Source organism: Larus michahellis, chromosome Z (assembly GCF_964199755.1).
Source record: "Larus michahellis chromosome Z, bLarMic1.1, whole genome shotgun sequence".
NCBI classification, from domain to species: Eukaryota; Metazoa; Chordata; class Aves; order Charadriiformes; family Laridae; genus Larus; species Larus michahellis.
Genome location: NC_133930.1, coordinates 13,101,525 through 13,117,674, shown reverse-complemented (window position 1 = coordinate 13,117,674; position 16,150 = coordinate 13,101,525).

Here is a 16,150-nt window from a genome sequence, read left to right as displayed (position 1 = left end):
TGCCCACTGTTGTTTTTATATGATAATAACTCATGTTTTCATTTAGGAAGGTTGCTTTCTCTCAGCACATTCTCATGGTGGGCCTGGGCTCCCAGAGTGGTCTGTCCCAAGGGCCTTGGTGTGTTCAGTGAACTCCTACAGTAGCCTTTCTTCTTTGTAAGAAGGGTGTTTATTACAAGATTTCAAGTTTTCAAGAAATCCTGTCATAGCGTCATTACTTTGAAGAGACTAAATCAGGGGTCAGAGCTATGGCTTGGCTTGGCCTGCAGAGCCCCTGACACTTCTGCCTCCTGTAACAGCCTCTTCCTCTTCATCTGCAGCAACTATTTGGGATTTTGGAGTGCTAAATACAGCTAAAATGTGCTTAGGTGAACATCAGAGCACCTCAGACTCCACAGACTTAAGTGCTGTAAGAAAAAATTTCAGGAAAAATAGGCAGTATTGTATAGCTTTCCAATACTGGTTGTGTAGGGGTGAAGGATGGTTGAGAGAACACCACCACTTTATTTGACCACAAATGTAGGATGTATAATACAAATATTTTTCTATATCTTTAAATAGTAAAATGAGAAGGTGTAGTAAATATGAACTTAAGGACAGAATCAGGTCTAGATCCAAATAATTTATTTGCTGTCTAAACTACAAGCAGCATAAATATTGTCAAAAACGTTTCTGAAACAGGTACGTTCAATAATATATGTGAGATGTTGGTCAGCATTGCAATGTTTGGTAATACAAAGGATATTTGCTTTTAAATACTAGTTTTTAGATTTGCAATAAATTCTAAAATCTTTTTGTGGGGGCGAATTGCAACTGGCTAAGAGACACCACATTGCAAAACTTATAGATAAATTATCTAACCACCAAATGAACAAAACCCTATACCGATACTGTTAGAGAGAAAAGATGATTAAATATTTCAAAAGCAACCGGGAGAACTGTCGCTTTTGCCGGAAGATGGCAGCAGCGAAACACGCTGTGCTGATGAGAGACTAATCCTGCAGATTGCCCTGCTCACTGCTCCTGGCTTTAGATTTATGGCAAACAGGATTTATGGCATAAAATACAAAACTAAATGACTGTTTTACTGGCTTCACTCTTAAGCAGCGCAGTTAAAAATGTGTAACTGAACTCAACCGGACTCTTAAGCCAGATGAAATTGATTTCAGTGTGCTTTAATGATTGTCACCGAGTGAATGAATGGATTTTCTGCTTCATTTGAAGTTTGTTGGAAAAAATGTGGTTGGAAAGTTTGGTTGGAACTGCAATGTCATATTGGCTTATATTTCATGTAGGAAAACTAAAACTCAAAATGAAATCAAAAAGAAAATAAAAATTTTTTAAAATGAATCAAAATTTCAGAAAGGAAAATCTTTAAAAAAAAGCTAACGAGAATTTTTAAAAGGAGAAGAGAGTGAAAAAGGGTGAGAAACAAAACTAAGTGAACATACAAGGAACTGGGGAAGGGGAAGACACTCAATAAAGTATCTGGGTATGTTTATATTTGGGGTACACTACATCAACTCTATTCCCAGTAGAGTATTTGCTAACTTTGCGAACTCCCACCTAGTTTGAAAATTAGTTGGAGGAAAGCCACTCATGTACATGCAGGTTTCAAAATGCATCTTTTGAATTAAAGGCCTAGTGGATTTCCATAAGCCCACATCAAGTGAAGAGCTATCAGCTTCTATTACAAAATCATGCAAATATGGGAACATCAGCTTTGGAATTGAAATCTTTTTGTGCCATTTTCTGCTGTGTTAATTTCAGCTGGTCTGGTAAAACAAAACAGTAGACTTTTTAGAAGTCCGGCATAGCAAGTTTAGAAGTGCAGATTCAGAAATTTAACAACACGCGAAGTTAAATAAAAAAATACAGAAAATGACATTAAATTAAAATACCTGTGAAAATAAATGAAGCCCTGATTCAAGCAGGAACATGCTAGGAAAACTGAATTTAAGCCTTGGCTTTTTGATATTTTTTCAACTTTTGTGGCCATATTATTGAAAGAAAATAGTTATCTGAGGATAAGAAAATAACTGATATTTCATGCAAAGAAGGAAACCAGTTTTCTTTTGTTTCTATATCCATGACAGCTTCATGTACAGCCTGTACAGTGTGTAGTCCAGTAGTCTTCATGGTGACAAGGGTTTTTCCATACCTACTGGGCACTTTTCTGCTTCCAGAAGAGATGCATGCTTGTGCTTGCTAGGGAGAAAAACCTTACTAACTGCATAAATCCCACTGACCTTCTCAAGATTAGAAGCACACTGCGCAGTGATGGCCATGTCCCACCTGTGTCCCAGGGTGCAGGTCCTCTTCACTTGCCCCTCTTGCCACCATTCCTTCATACATGCAACTGTGGAGATAATGCATTCAAATTACTCAGGTTCAGTTTGCTCTCTACTACCAGGCAGGTTTTTTGAGTAAAACACAATAAGGTTGTATTTGGTCAAATGTAGGAGATACCCAGTTTCAGTTCTGATAGTTACAGATACTGGGATCACAGGTTAGATATTCTAGGTGAAACTTAAAACCAGGGTTCACTCTTTGAAATCAGACTAGCATTAGACTCCTACTAGGAACCCTTGGGCCTTTTAAGGAAGTGAGATGCTGGGTGATATTTTTTTCCCTGCTTTGTTCACTAATAGAATCAGATTTGGCTTTCTGCTTCTTCACAAAAAACATACCATTAACTTATGTCTTTCCTCTGCATCTCAGATTTACCCCTACTTCACTTGCATAATAAGTTGTAGCATACGTGTAGCTGAGTCAACAATATTTTGTTATCTCACATCGTGAAAAGTAGTAGGTGTGCATACATTCAATTAAACTCAGATCTTTCCTGTGTTCTTTTCATAGAGCTCATATGTGTCATCTTTGGGGGGCATTATTAACCCAAGTGACGTATCTAGATACTTTAAGATTCCTTCAGGATAAACTGCACACCCCCACCCCCAGTATTACAGCACATTGCATGTTTTTAATTTAAAGTCTTTTTTTGGCTACTGGTCTCAGAAAAAGATGTGCTGTCTGCAGTTGTGCAGATCTGTGACTCCCACTCTGGTCTCCACTCTCAGTCTTAGGAGTGGGCTGTGAGATAGCGATATAGAGCTCCTGCCTTCCATTTCCTCATGGAAGATAAAACAGTGAGGCAGCAGTCATTTAAAAAGGCAAATAAAATGTTAGCAGTTTCATATACTGAGGAGGAGGGGTGATAAACTGAAGAAATTAAAATCATATGTCCTTAACTGTCCTGAATCACAACTTAAACCATTACAATGAACTAATGCTAAAAATCCAATTGATACAACATTTTTCCTGAACTTCTGGCTCTTGGACATACCCTTGGGTTTTGTACCTAAATTTAAACTAACTTTTACTATAACTGAACATCACCAAGCTATTCTATTACATAAAACTTTTTTGCCCATATAGGGAATTTTCCAGAATCCAAAATACTTTTTTGGTAAGTTTTTTTCCCTAACAAAAAACTATTATGCTTCATTTTAGTGCGTCTTTCAGAATTTAAAGTCTGAGAGTGTGGTTTATTTCAGATATTTTTGTAATAATGAAATTCCAGTTTCTGAACGGCTTTTTCCCTATATATATCCCTATCACTGATATTTTTTCCCTGATAATAGTCTTTTCTGTGCTTGTAACAGCAGACCACAGATATTTTTACATAACATCTATACAATGAAAAGTTAAATTTAATAATTTATGAAATTTAAAAAATAATTAGCAGAAAAAATAATTAGCCGATCAGACATCCTTCCGGATGCTGTTGCCAGAAAAAGCAGTGATTTGCACGTTACGGAGACCAAACTGTTCCTTCATCCTCTCTGTGAGCAGAGTCCTCCACACCATGGCACAATGTGACACATAGAGGAATTTCCTACATAATGTGATTGGAAGCAAGAAATGCATTTCCGAGTCATTAATTTGGTGCAGTCCATAACCACTGATTTTCTGAATTCAATTTCTTACTCCAAGCAATCTCCATCACACCTCACATCACTGGAAATGATCTCCAAATAGCAAAGGACAAAAAAAATTCTTGCATTAGCTTCTCCTGCAAGTGCTCTGTCAGGCAATTTTTTGGGGAAATGGCAGATTACACAGGGAAAGCAGATGTTGCATTCTAGGGTTTTGTTTCCTTTGACCATATTTTTCATTGCAGTTATGACTTAATTTCACACATTTCCAGTGAAATTTTATTTGCAAAGTATGTGCTCAGTGTCTCTATTTAGCCATGACTCAAATGTTCTGGTGATCGTCTCATTAACATCCCTTTTTAATGATGTTTCATGGACACAATCCAGTAACATTGCTTCAGATAAAGAAACACATGAAAGCTGATGAAAACAAGGACATCTTAACTGTGAATTTTGTCAAACCACTTGTGACAAGTTATATAAAGTGTTTTTTTCTTTGTGTCCTTTTCCCTTAGAAGTATTTGGAATCTTACTAAAAATAATGCTAAACTGCTAAATCATTTCAAGGTTTTATAACTGCAGGGATAGAGGACAGAAAACTCTCCTTAGTTAGCAGTAGCTGCCAGAAGATGGATTCCTGAGGGACTCCATTGTTAGATGCTGATCAGAGGAAAAAGATATTCCAAGGGGAGAAACAAAGTTTTATTAATTCACAGTTTACCTGGAAGAATGGGATAGGGGACACCTTCGCAAAGCATGGAACAGCAAAAACAGCTGATCGGTATCATTAAAACATCTGCTCCATATGGAGGGACCACAACATCCCTTTTCAGTCTTCTCTTTTCTAGACTAAGCAAACTTAACTTTTGAACCTGTCTCAGGGGGACATGTTTCCAGACTCTTGTCCTTCCCTTCTGAACTCTCCAGTTTGTCTGCATTTCTCTCAAAACAATAATGCTCAAAGTATAGAGAGGAATATCCTGCAGAGTGGAGAGGACTGTTGCTCAGACCTGACATACAACATTTCTGCTAATGTAACTGCGCCGTATTGCTCGCTCGCCTTCAGTTTGTGGCTTGTTTAGGGCAAAGCAGAACCTTTTCTGCAGAGCTGTTCTGTGCTGTATTCTGCTTTCCTATATACTTTCCTGAATGGCAAAGCACTGAACATTATTAAATTGATTGTTTGACTTCAAACTACCTCTCCAGTTTGTTATGATCATCAACAATTTTGAGGTCTTTGTCAGCCCTCTTTCATCTGGGCATGCACACAGACTTTTAACATGTACTCTTTCCTCCTTCATACACCTAATGACTTTTTAGACAAGAACCAAACACAAGATAGAATCAGCTTGATATGTCCTTCTGGTTTAACACAGGCTGGCTGATAGTTGCTTGCTAAGTATATTTTTTTCAAACATGTATGCCAGTTTCACCTAATCACTCAAGTGTTCAGTAAACTAGTGCAGCCTATACTAGTACAGACCTTTTTGTTTCAATAGAGTGATTATTGTCACGGCTAGCTGCACCTCTCATTGCTCTCATGACTCTCTAATGTCTGCCGGCTTTTTTGTCACAATTCTGCTCTGTCTTCACGCGATTCTCCCATACCTAGAAAGCACTGCAACGTTAATCATACGCAGCACATACTTAACGCAGCCTGTGCGGCTAGGCTCTGTACGTAAAGCTTTTCTTTCACAAACATCACAGGATCAAGCAGCTTTTTAAACAAAGGTGTAGTTTAATGTTGGCACCAAGGGTAAACCATGAGAGAAGAAGGAAAAATAGTAAAAAAAAATATATATTGTTTATATACATGTTTATTTTATTCTCCATATCACCTGAGCCAAATATACTATTTTCGCTGCAGCTGCTTTGGAATACCAAATTTGTTACTGCAGCTCACCTGGAGCTGTTTTCTCCACTACGCCAGAAATTAACACCCCCTCCAGTCTCTTGGAGTTACTTCACGTGGAGCTGCCCCCTAGCCTGGTTCTGTCAAAAGGCCTAGTTTAGTAGAAACACCTTTTACACTCAAATCATAATGACAGATCAGGGATAAATAGCAATCACACGTGCAGGTGTCCTGGCACATCTGGAGGGACGGTAAAGTCTGGCAGCAGAACCCAAGCCAGCCAGCTGGCTAGGGGATGGAGACCAGTCCCCAAAGACCCTTCTTTCAGATCTGCTGCTGCCAGAATGGATGTGACCTGAAGCCATTCTTTTTTGCGCTTTTTTCTTTTGAGTCACAGCAGTCCCGTTGTTTTTGGAAAGAACAGTCGTACACAAAAACCAGAGCAGTCCCACTTCAGCTACAAATTACATTGGGATCTTGCTCTGCTCTGTCCTACATCAGACCAGCTCCTGGCTGCCTTTGAGAGAACAAAGTTGGCCAAACTCATCTTCCTAAAAAGATCCGTCTGGTATTTAAAAAAGAATGGTGTAACAATTAAAGCTGAAGAAAGAAGAAATAAAACCTGATATATTCTGTCCTTCTTTTCTAATGTGAAAACTGCTGGGAAAATTTAAGAGGAAAAAAGAAGTGTAAAACTGCTTACTTCTTCAGAAAGAGATCTAATTCCTGCTAACATTTCCACAGTTGCATATGTTTGCTCTTTCTGTCTGCTTTGGCAGCAAAAGACATGGAAGAGGGTTGTGTTTTTTTACAAGTATAAGGAATGTTTCTGTCCTTTTGACCTTAGTCTGCAAGTGTACATACAGGGGAATGAGTTAAACGTTTTCAAGGAGTAATTTTGTGTGTGTGTATGTCATATGCTGACATACTCATGCTGTCAGCAAAAGCAAAATACACAACTAAATGGAAGAACAAGTAGGCTCTTAGGAAATACATGGTAAACTGCACACAAAAAGAAGACGTCTGTTCCTAGAGGTCTCTGTTGTCAGTGCGCAAAGGAAACCACACTTCCAAAACTGTCCGCTCTGTCTTTGCAGAGGGGACAAGGACACCTCCATTTCCTCTTCCTCTGCTTCTGGCAGCTTGAAGAAGTGATCTGCTCTGCCCTGCCGCGTTCCTGCCTTCCAGCAGCAACTAGAACCTGTGAACCTCTGTCCATTTTGTTTGCTGACTTCTTACCCAGCTCAGTCAAATTGTGACATTAACCTAATGCATGAAATGGCCGGTTCTTCATTAAGTGTAAGAGCTCCTGTTTTGACTTGCTTTGGTGTATAACACTTTGTTGACTACTGCTGTCCCACTTTTTGCTCTGTGCTGTTTTCATTACTCTACCGTGTCTTCCTCCATCCACCCATCTGTTCCTGGGGCCTTTGTCCTTCTCTGTTGGAAATCTCATTTGTTCCCCTTCCCGTGATGTGATGACAAATGAAAAATGTGTATTCCCCCAAATCCATGTGTTAATTTTTTATTGCATTAGGGCTTTAATAAACTGAGAATGACAGAACTCCTGAAGAACATATTTTTATTTTTAATTAAATATTTTAATTTAGTATTTTAAGCCACTAACTGTTGTTTTAATAGAAAGCTGTACTTCTTGTAACAGCAGCTATTTTATTCCATACTTTTATGCATGGGTAGCAATAATATCTACATCTCGGGCAGATTTCTGAATTGAGTTCTGAAGGCTTCTGTGGGGATTATGCAAACAATTTTAATCTGTCAGGTGGGGCTCTGACACACGGTGCCCAACTGCATGATGACCTGATGGGCCTAGATCTTGATAGCTTGTAAATCAGTCCTTCATCTGAGCCTCACATCACGGCTGAAAGTAGCACAAGGACAATCTTACCTGCATAGCTGCAGCTCTCCAGGCTGCCAGCCTGGGTGGGAACTAGAATACAAATGTTTCACTACGTTGTGCTACTGATAACAGGGGGTAGACAAAATGAAGCCGTTTTTAGCCTGACTTGATATGGTTTTCCTGCATTAATCTCTTGAAAGTTTATGGAAACCCCACCTCCTCCCATGTAGAGATAGATGAAATGACATTACTTCTTACTGTATCTGGAATGACATTTGATAAAATTGTATACAGTATATTTACCAACAGTTAAGTGGGTGCTTTTCAGCTGAAGAGGGAAAAAGGACCTGGTTTCTTTTTCACTTTCATATGAACTGAAGTTACAGACAGTCCCTAGGAGTCAGAGCACTGTACTACAGAAATCCTGTCCAAAAGAGGGGCTAGCTGGTCAAAACAAGAACAAGTTTTAAAATAGAGCTGGATCCATCCATAAAAGGCATTCTTTGGGTGCATTTTTTGTATGGAGGACCATATGACTGCTGCTAATAGCAGAGCGAGAGGTGTGATGAACTTGGAGACCTTTTCAACTCAGTGTTTCCTAAAAAGACTTTAAAGTGTTTCTCTCTTTCCCTCAAAAGCCAATGATCGCTCAAGAGCTTGTAACACAATATCCCAAAATCAAGAAAAAGAAAAATCAAGTCACCCGAACAAGATCTGTCAATAGTATTAAAAATTGCCCCCCCCCTTTTCCCCCATAATTTATTCATTAATTGACATGTAGAAAAAAAAAGACATAGGGAGACCTCAGTGCTAATGGCATCTCTAAGGGTTTCCTGCCTCCTGTCTCTGGCAGCTTGCTTCTCTCTGTTCAGATCTCTCGCTCTGCCATACCAACACAACTGGAAACTATATCAATGTACTGATCTATCTTAAAAAATAATCCACATTTTCCCTTGGAATATTCTTAAAGATTAATCAGTTCCTGGGCTAATATTACTATGTAAATGGGTGCTGCCTGTAGTGGTGAATATCCAGACAAAGTGTAGATATCTGGTTTCTTTATGTCATGAGATTTCTCTTCCATTTATATGGAAATACATGTGAAAGTAGCACATCAGGGTAGTTCCTGTCTTGAGATTACACATAACAGCAATCCAACCCTTTGCTTGGCAGTGGATCTGTCTGATCCAAACTCTGTTTTTGCAGGACACCATGACAAATTTCTAACACTTCTTTTGCAAGGAATATGAGTACCTACTGTAGAGTTACTAAATCTCAAGCAGAAATGATCTTTGCTCTCCAAAGCTTTTTAAGTCCTCTGGATAGAATTGCTACGGTGTTGGTAAGGCCCAACAGAGGTTTGTATTTCAGTGCTTACTACTTATCTCAAACTATGATGTGGTTCTTTGGTGGAGACAAATACGCATGAGGAGAAATTGTCCTGTGGCCATTGTCCTGTGCACTTCAGCGGTGACCATTCAAGGCTGAACTGAGCCCAGGAAAGAGTGCCAAGTATTTACATTAGCAAAATCCCAGAGGAAAATTTTGCAGGTGTTCTTCTAAGACAAGGAAATGAAAACAAAAGCAAAAATAACAGCATCACTTTGATCCAAACCAAGATGATTTATCCTAATTTAGTGCAGTTAGCATAAAGGGTCTGTTGTATACCTCAGATATTATCTAAACCCTAAACCCAGATATTACCTATAAATATCGAAATTGGTTGCCTAAAGAAAGTGAATCTTTTCCAGTGTAGCCTAGGCAGAAGAGGAAGGTGCATTTTGGAGAGAGGCAATATGAGTCAAGGGTACTTTATAAGGTTACACTTTTAAAAAGAATGCAATAATTGCTTTCTAAATATTTCTGTCATCTCTGAAAGTACTTGGAAAAACAGAAGATGTGTGAGGGTACTTTGTTCAAATTGAAAATAAATACAAAAACATCTTTCTTCTTAGAAATAAAAGTTCTCATGAAGGTTTTGTTGTCAACTAATGATCAGTATGTCGTTCCCTAGGCTTCAGTGGAACCATGCATGTGCTGTAAGAGACTAATCACTAATATAAATAACTGTTGCTGTGCATAAAGCTGCATTTTGCCCATGTTGTATGTTGTCTGTGGTGGCAGGTGGCGGGCAAGAAGTATTATTCCTCCTTGAACAGCCATGACAAGAAGTTTAGTCTTTACGATTTATGGAAGAGCAAGGAAAGATAATTTTCACCCTGTGAAAACCCAACATTTCCGAGGAGTAACCTTATAGAGTTCAGATCAAGTCAGTGGAGTCTGGTGAACTGGCCTCTCATTTCTGTGGAGATACACGTTGTTTACTGGAGGCACCTGCTTCCAGTTGTTCAGGATATTGGTCCCTTTTTTTTACAGAATGACAATGTAAGCCCTGCTGTGCCCGGCATTTTGCTGTTGTTCAGGGACTTTTAGAGCAAAAGATAAAACAGGGTTTTTTTTTTCACCTAGCAATAGGAGCTAGACAAGGTTTCATCTGAAGTATAATGCAACAATTCCTCACATTTCATCATTGCTCTCAAAGTTTCAGGCACAGGTTTAGTCTGTAGACTCAAAAGCAAGGACTTCCTTTTGCAAAGAATTTCATGGGAAAAATCCACATTCTTCAGCCTTTTTTTTGGTAATTTTAGTCTTGCTGCAAAGAGGTGGAACTTGACTGTTTTGTTTTTCGACCTTTTGAGAAAAATCTTTTGTTTTTTTTCGACCTTTTTGGGGAATTCTGTTCCTTTTTTCTTGAAGTTCAGTTGATCACAAATCACTTGATCAGGCATAGCTTTCCAATGGCAGTAGCACATTAAATATTTTCAAGAGATAAAGCAAATCAAAATCCTGAACTTTGTTGGTGGTTGAATTTATACTTCAATTACACTTAAGAATTTTACAAGTAATTCCCATATAAATAAAGAAAAAAACTTAAACTCAATTGACCAACACCTGGGACTGGCTCAAAATTAAGATCTCTATATTACAGCCTCTGTTAACAGTTTTCAACACCACTCCAAAACAAATTTCACAGTAGAGCATTGTAGTATTCACAGATTTGCAATAAACCCACAGGAGCACTGGCTGTTGTTTGTATGTGGTACAGAAATGACACCAGCACCACATCAATAACTGTGCTATACAATCAGTGCACTTTTTCATTTGTGGATTTATGAGTAATGCCATTGCCCTTGAGGCCTAAATCTCTTATTTCCACTTGTGACCTGGGTTATGCTTAGCCTGATCAGTCATTTCAAATTTCCTCTTTTGTGTTGGCTTTTATTGACAGCTAATGACCTTCAAAGCCGATGCTGGCAACTGATGCTCAGCTGGTTCTTTTTAATAAGGCCACGTTAACAAATGAGTCCATGATTCCTGCTAGGCCTTTGAACTCTTACAAATTTACTTATTCTGCTGCTTGCTGCCAGTGTTATTTCAGAGGCTACAGTCTGAGATTGGGTTCTGTAGATGCACATCTATACAAAAAAAAGAAGACTAAATTCTCCCTAGCACAGTTTTGTAATTAAAATACCAAGCAAATATAGAATACTATCTTATTATTAATCAGAATGATTTAGAAAATTGGTCCAAACTGAATGTTGTCCAAACTAAATATAAAATGTGAGGATTGGTTCCTGGTTCCTGTTACCCGGGGTGTGTTCTTTCTGTGAAGCATGTGAAGTGCTTTGGGAAATCTGTGGTAGGACACAGATAGGAATTTTTGTGCCCAGCAGTCCCTGGAGAGTTGCCAGTGCCGCGATGTCTCTGGAGGAGGCAGAGGAATCAGTCCAGCTTTGCCCTGGGCAATACAACAAAAAACAATGAGGCTTCCCGGTGTTATTTCTGGTACCCTCATTCAGCAGTCTGGAGCAGCTGAGGTCCCTCCAAGTCCTGGCTGAGGGCAAGTGTGTTCATCCCCATGGTGCAGTGCACATGCCGTTGGGTCACCAGTTGGGTACAGGGTTGGCATGGGGATAAAGCTCAGTTGCTGGGGATGGGCAGTGCAGGTGCAATGTGATAAGCAGGTTGCAAGGGGATGGTGTGCATGTAGGGGAGGTGAAACCATGTATTTACGCTGTTAACTTTTTGCTGCTTGTAGGAACATCTTTCTAACCTTAGAATTCACACCTGGTTAAACGCAAACACATTTTCGTGTCCCTGTCCCTCACCCACAAGCTTCCTTCCCCCTGACCCCCATCCCCCGAAAGTGAAGGGCCAAAGTCAAAATGAAGTTGCCAGAGTTTTTTATAGATGTAAGGCAATAAATATTTCCTTACTCTCTTGAGGAATGATAAGCTTTTCCAGCTAAATTTAGAGTAAGAACAAGAAAAAAACGTCATGGTAGATATACATCCTGAAAACTTGAACCCAAACTGTTAATGTTCAACTAAAATGATAGGCAACTGAAAACAGTGTCAGTTTATATACAATGGCTGTATGTAATGCCATTACATAAAGGGCAGTATCAAGCAGGCTAGCATAGGTAGACCTAACAACACTACAATAGCTAAGATAGATTCTTATTGCTGTTTGTTGAAAACTACGCACCTTTTCCGTAGTCATGTCTTTTTTAGCTTTCTTTCAACTTGGAAATGAAAGCATAGGTGTGGCAAAGTTACTGTTGCAGCTGCGTACATGCCTTGACTGCAGAAGTACAGGCAATTATTTTTCATTAATACTAGTCATAGGGAGAGAAAGAAAAATGTGCTTTGTAATAATCCCTAAAGCAACTACTTCAATTTGGAAGTGGTAGGATTACTGAAGAGATTAACTTCCAACAGAAATATAATCTTGTGCACACTTTTCTTATTTCAAAACACTCAAAAGATGATTTTGCCTGTCCCTCGTAGAACTTGCAGTGTTTCTTCCTGCAGTTATCAGAGGATAACTGAGATGGGTGATGAACTATTAGAAACTGAAAAATGCTATATACAATTCAGGCCAATTTTAGTGGCATCATAGAAATGAAAAACTATTTCTTCATATTTTAAAATTAACATGAATCTGAATGATTCTGTATTTCCTTGGCAACATATCATACATTTAGACACATTCATTACTAAGATGGACAGTTATTGTTCACACAGACTAGGGCATTCATTGGAAAAGAAACATGGAATGTAATTCCAACGTGCTGTCTTTATGGGCTGCTACTGTAAAATAGGGCTATTCTCACAACATCACAAGCAAATCTATTGCCTATCTTCAGCTTTTTCTTACATAAAACATGTCAAAACTGTTTTATGTCTGCTATAATGCCAGATGGATTGACCTGAAAAGGAAGGGAAGAAGGAGTGAGGTGGCTGAAAGTGTATCATGGAACAACTAATGAGACATCTCTGGTTTAAGGTCGTTAATGTTGTTCCTGCATGCAGTGAAGGGCAGTGCTTCAGGGCGTCTCCAAAGTCTTCTGATGGAAATGAAGGTATGGATCCAGTTCCTTTGCTATAACTATATGGGGCGCAGAAATAAGACTGTTAGAAGACACACTTGCTGACTGTGATTTGTATCGTCCCAAGGTATTAATTTGGGCCCTCCTGAAGTTCCTGTAACTCATACCAGTTGTCAGTAATCTAATTTTGATAAATCAGGGTATGTCCCTAGCATGCATATCTGTCATAATTCTTCTTACACCAGACTGGGGCCTCCTAAGACAACTGTGAGAGCAGTATTTTTCTGTAAGCCATGGCAGCTCTCCTGCATTTTGCCTTGAATGTCTTGTCTCTGCAAAGATTCTGTAATTTGTTGTCTTTCACCCTGTTACCTCACATTCAATATTACCCTGTAGATGTGAAGAAATGCAGCAAGTACTGACTGGGTTACATTGGGTTATATAAATATATATCATGTTGGGTTTTAGCCCCATAATTTATATGTTTCAAAAGAGTAAGTGCTTTTGAAATACTCCCTGGGAACATCAGCAGAATCTGCGATGAATTGGGGCGGAGGGGGTGTCAGTCTTTTTCATCCTAGCACCTGCTTTTACGTAATTGAAGAGCACGTCACTTGTAGGGCTGCATCTCAGCTCACCTTTCGGTATTGGTGGGAAAGAATGGGTAGGTGTAGCACTGTGTGACTGTTGAGGACCATCAAGCCATGATTTTAGCAGGGGCAGTGAAGATAGGCAGTGTAGTGGAGGGATGATCTCGAGATCACCCTAGACCTCTGGAACATCACAGTCTGCCTTCCTGAGTTCTGTTCTCCCCATTTGTAAAATAAAAATGACATCCACCTGCCCACCTTTACCTTACTCCATGCTGTGAAGTGGAAGCTGTTAAGATAGCAAGAGTAATGAGTTGCACACAGTGTTATCACTGTATGTATCGTATGTATGCTCACGACTTCTGTTTGTAGTTTTGTCATTTTGTAGTTCTTGTATACGTATCTACACAGAACCCGGTGTCAATTAAAAGATCAAGTAAATATGTCCCCTTCCCACTTATTTTTTTTAGCATCAGATCTCCTCATCTTGAGTTTTCATGCTGAAGTATTTTCACCTAAAAGCTGCATTGCATTTTTACATAGCATTAGTGTACAGTGGTAAGACTGCAAATTGCGAAAAGAGACACCCAAATACATCATGTCACAGTAAGAAATCCCTTAGGTGTGTTCCAGAATCATATAGATTCCTTGAAATAAAAAAAACGAGAATAGATTTCTCGAAAAACAAGGAAGAACCTGAAAGTCTGAATGGCAGGATATATTTGCAGTACAGATGGTATTAAAATATTTCATCTTTTCAACCTCTAGGGGGGACTATGTTTTCAGTGAACCTGTCTGTGCAGAATTTTCTTAATCTGTGGCAGGCTGTTCAGACTGTTGCTAATGCTAGCTGGAGCGAGTCAAGTGATTCTTGATTGGTGTATGAGTTATTCCTGGGGGGAAAATAGCCCGTGTCTGAAATGACCTTAGTCCTGAAGGGCCAGTCTGAAATCCCTGCTCTCCCTGCAGTCCGCGGGCATTCTGCCTGCTACTGATTCACAACTGCAGGATTTGTTCCAATTAAAAAAGCATTTATGTAGCTGAGAAAAATAATGTCTGTGGAGAAATGTTGGATTTATAGCTATGGAAAATACTGTAAGTGAACTAATGATGAAGTGGATTAAGTGACATTTTGAATTGGGATTAACAAGTACATGCTCATGCATAACTTTCTGGCTGAGAAAAATAAATCAGTCACAGGCTGGGATTCTTCTTTATAAAACTGCTTTGGGTGAAGAGGAACAACTGAAATGTTCATGACACTTTGGGCCCGCAGAGACACTGTGATTCCCAGAAGGCTGAATGCAATTGCTTGGGCGAGTAAGGACCACATACTGCGGGCCAGATCTTTGTCTGAAAGCATCAAAATTGGTCTCTATGCTACTACTGCTACCCAGTGCTGGTTAGATGCCTTTTATTTCTTTTTCCCCTTGTGCTGGCCCTACTTCTCCCACTCGTATTCATTCCCAGCAGTACTTTACCTCACAAGGCGCAGCCAGTGTGAAGGGATGGCAGCCCTGTGATTTATGGGCTTACTATCTCTTCCGTTCTGTTTACACATCTCAAATAAGATGGCTAGGAGAGTATGGAGCTCACACGTAAAATGAAAAAGATATTTTGGCGGGGGAAGGAGGGAATCAAGAGAGATCTGTCCAGATTTCAGTGTTGTAAACACATCTGTAGGGTCACCATAAAGCAGTGACTACAAAGGTCAGCATTTCAAAATGTGTCTTAAGAAAATGTTTTTGCAAGCTTTGTGGTGAAGATGGCTGGCATGTTGTATATTGTAACATTCTGCTTAATCTCCACTATGTTATATGGAGTCATTTACAACAAAAAATGCCTGACATAACTTACAGTACAGGAACATACAAAACCAGCTTCACCAGGGTGGATGTTTATGTAATCTTCAAGAGCACTCTGAAGTTCGATTCAGTAATCAAATAAAACTACATGAGAGGCACATTTCTCAGAGACGCTACCCATCCTTGAATTTCTAAGCTTCTTTATTTTACTGATCCCCATGAGATACACGCTCCTGAAAAAAAGATTTTTTTTGACGACTATTTCTGTACGTCACGTTATCTGCTCTCTTTATTCCACTTCTCAGTTGTAATTGCACTAGCGTTTCCAGCTCTCTTTTCTTTTTAATCGAGGCATTTTGAAGGTGAGCAGATGGTCACCCCAGGAGTGCAGTGTTCCCATTCATAGACAGCACAGCGAAGGCAGCAACAAAAGTAAGTTTACACAGACTGCCCTGACAACGACCTCTGTGCTGAACTATACAAACCCCTTCTGTAAAGCCGGGAGCAGCTCACTCACCTTTCGAATGCAAACCTGGCACTCTCTGAGTAACCATAAAACATCAAACCACGCAGCCCTGCCCTGGGTTTGAGGATGCGTGCTGTTACGGGGCACAGAAAACTCCACAGAGAGCTATCCTTCAGGATTTTGCTGTCAAAAAACATCAGGTATTCCAAAGCCTCTTTCACAAAACATTTTGCACATTTCGCATTG